The sequence below is a fragment of the Nuphar pumila genome, chromosome 7, assembly GCF_984573655.1.
Source record: "Nuphar pumila chromosome 7, dmNupPumi1.hap1.1, whole genome shotgun sequence".
Lineage (NCBI taxonomy): Eukaryota > Viridiplantae > Streptophyta > Magnoliopsida > Nymphaeales > Nymphaeaceae > Nuphar > Nuphar pumila.
Window position 1 is genome coordinate 13,531,866 of NC_143255.1, and position 3,750 is coordinate 13,535,615.

The window sequence follows — 3,750 nt, forward strand, 5'->3', positions numbered from 1 at the left end:
GTTGAACCAGTCTGAACATGAACAAAAGCTTCTAAACCCCTAAAATCAATAAGAAAACCCATGTTCTTTCTCAGATACAAGAAAACATGGACTCTTTTTTATAGGAATCGATAAAAAACCTTTCAGAACCAGTAAAAAAAAAAAAACTCTGAACCGGTTTCAAAATCCACCGAATAGGTCATCAAACTAATTCTTCTCCTTGAAAGGGGTAAATAGAGAATGAATCTTGTTTTTGACCTTATTAGACCGGGTTTGGATCCAGAAACTCAGTCCAATCGGTTCTCAGGTCGGATCCCATGACCCAGACCCAATCATGATCGAAACTCATTTTGAAATGGATACTGAGTTCGATCCCATGATCCTAACTTGGTCTGGATCCTGATTGGGTCCAAACTAGGTTTCAGGTCAGATCCCACAATCCAAACCCATTTCAAATCCAGACTTGATCCTATTGGATCTCGAGTTGGATCTGGATCTTGAATTGAATGGGTCTCAGGCCCAATCCATATGGTCCTGACAATGAGTTTGGGTCAGATTGAGTCCCCATCGGGTCGGGTCCCTGAATCGATCCACCCCAAACCCATCCACTAGGTTCAAGTCCATATCGGGTCGTTCATGGATCTGGTCTATCCAGAACCCTAACGGTTCAGGGTCCTAGACCGAATCCTATGGGGTCGACTGAGACCGGATCCACCCAAAAAATGGATAACGAATCTGGGTCTGGACCAGGTCGAGTCGGATCAAGTTTTCACTTTAGCTTAAGTGCTATAGTAAAAACCCGGTGTTTCACTTTCAGAAAAAAGAAAGTGAAACGTCAGGTTCATGCCCCCCCCCCCGGCTTTACTAGCTTGCACCTTCGACCACAGCCACTGACAACCGGCCTTAGGCTCTGTCGGCCAGCCATTGACATTTTGGGGTGTTTGTCGATGACTACAATGGTGAAAAAAATGGGTTCATATGGGGTTGGATCCATCCCACCTGCAACCATCAGCGACCGCCACCACCGACGGCAAGGGCCGACCTCCGACGACCTGCTGTTGAGGAGCACAACCACTATATTGGTTGTCACAACCAATAGAGTGGCTGGCAGCGCAGACTGTGCCTTTGAACAACCACAGTCACCTGCGACTGCAATGGACGACATGCCTTAGGTTACCGACGATGACAATCAGCCTCAAGCGGCTGACCGTCACTTGGTAGTGCTTGGTCCAACCTCTCTAGGGCTACGACGAGAGGGTGTTGCGTGTTCTCCCCGGAACACACGCACTGTAGCTACAGTGCGTGTTCTGGGTCCCCAGGGGCAGGGGCGTAGCTAGGATTAGGGGTGGCAGGGGTGTAGCAAAAAAAGAAAAATGGTATGATAGTCTGGGGTTCACCCAAATTTTTTTTTGAGATAAAATAAAAAATGGCTACAATTATTAATAAAAATCTATTTCATATGTACAAATCAAACTATTTGCTGCAGTCTGGGCTACAAAAATGGATAAAAATCTATTTCATATGGAATCAGGGCTGGGCTAGGACTGGGCTTTTAATTCTTTTTTTTAACTGGGTCAGGAGGCAGGAGTGGGCTACAGCCCAGTTCTGCCCCCCCCCTCCCCCCTCCCCCCCCCTCCCTCCGCCTATGGGGGTCCCCACCGAGCACCACATGGCCCGTCTGCACAATGTACAATGTGCTCATACACCCAATTGAGTGCTGCATGGCGCTCAGTCGGGACCCTGGAACATGCACTGTAGCTACAGTGCGTGTTGTTGGGGGGGGGGGGGGGGAGAGACATATTACCTGCACCTGGCTACAACAAGCTCTATATGGAGGCAGGGGCTGCAAATGGGGAACCATAAAACCTTGACTGAAAAACGGGATCTGGCATCAGTGCTCACTAGTGGCGACCATTGCCAACCTTCATAGAGGGCAACAACTACTGTTGTGGACCCGTAGGTAGTGGGTTGCTGGTCAATGCTTTCTCCCTCATCATCGAATTTCCATCCAATGAAGGAAAATAACACCGACAAATATTTTTTGGCGAGAGTCACATGGACGCGAGCACACCCACATGTGCAACAGAAGCAACAGAAGCGTGGTGTGCCCATAACCCATTTTTGATGTAAAACCAATGGAGAACGCTACTTACTGAAAGCTGCCATGGTCGATCTAGTAGAAGTTTCGAAAGATGTGAGTGGTCGGTGTTCTCCACAGCCAATCAATGCCCTCGATGGGCTCAAGTCGTCAGATCGAATGGTGAGTAGGACCCTTGAACCCAGATAGAGATATCACACTTGTTGTCCTCATGATACCATGAATCTCTTATATAGTGGAAGATGAGTGAGGGATACATGTATGCATATTAAAATGTGAACCCTTCACATTCACCTAACAGCCCCCACTTTAATAACATCCCTTAGTGTGCCTGTATCAAACCGTGTTACATTCAGTTAGAACCCATCCAAAAATCCAACACTCTATCCTTAGCACCAGGTTTTGGCAACATATGAAAATGGTGTTTCCATCTTAAAACAAGTCTCCCAAACACAACCTAAATGGCATTTTCTGATCCAAGTTGAGACTTGTGGGGCATATTATAATTAGTTCACTCGATGTTCTGAAACAGGAAGTATGATTTTCTGATCTACAATCTCTCTCTTTCTCTCTCTCTCTCTCTCTCTCTCTCTCTCTCTCGTAACCTTATTAATTATAACACATAAGTTAAGATGGCAGCAGGCTACTTATTCACACATCACACGCACATGTATACGAAAATAAGAAAGAAAAGAGAAGGGTTTTATGTGATTCAGCTGTGCCTACGTTCATGGTAAAGTTTTTTTTTGATGACGAAGAAACCCTCACCCAGAACTGGGCCGCTACACTGGGGCCACCTTCTTGTGAGGAAAAACTTCTGGTTGGGGACACGACCACCCAACATTACCTGCTTCAACATTGTACAAGAATCTCACAACAGGTGACAAAATATGCTCTAGAAACTCCAATTGTACGAGTCAAGTTTGGGCTTCCATGTCTTGACCTAACATTAGTCGAACGCCCTAAACGGTCAGATATTCCACCTTAATGGACAGCCCTATTGGTACCTACCAAAATCTGATTGACTAACATTTTTTAAAATTCAGATAGTCATACTTTTGATGAAAACAGTCACATGGGACCTCATGTCTATCATCTTGAAAACGTGATTGCTCTTTGGTTTCTTGTATTGTCCTCTAAAAATTAAAAAAACAATCAATGATCCTTATAAAAAAGGAAAATGAATCAGTTTGAACTTTTTATTTTTCCCCCAAAGGGCTTTGGTGTAGTGGGATGAAGCTTAGTTCGCTAGGCAGGCGGTCTAGGTTCAAATCCCATGGGCATCACCGCTTGCGCAAGACAAAACATGGTGAGAAACTTCCTCCGGGCAAGAGGTAAGCCCACAAAGTTTTACGCTGTTAGAACAATGATCATAAGTATGACAAGTAGAACCAACATGGCTAGGTTTATGATCTTGAGAACGTTTTTTCTATGCAAATAAAAAAAAACAGTTTGAACTTTTAATGATGAAGATAGGGGTGGCAAAACCTGACACGATCCGCCAACCCGACTCTTAGGCGGGTTTGGGTTGGGCTTAAACTAACCCGTTTAATAAATGGGTTGATCCGCCTAACCCATTTATTAAACGGGTCGGGTTCGTGTTAGGGGTATGCCAACCCGCCAACCTGGCTGACCCGTTGAATAAATGGGTTAGGCGGGTGGGTCAACCCGAC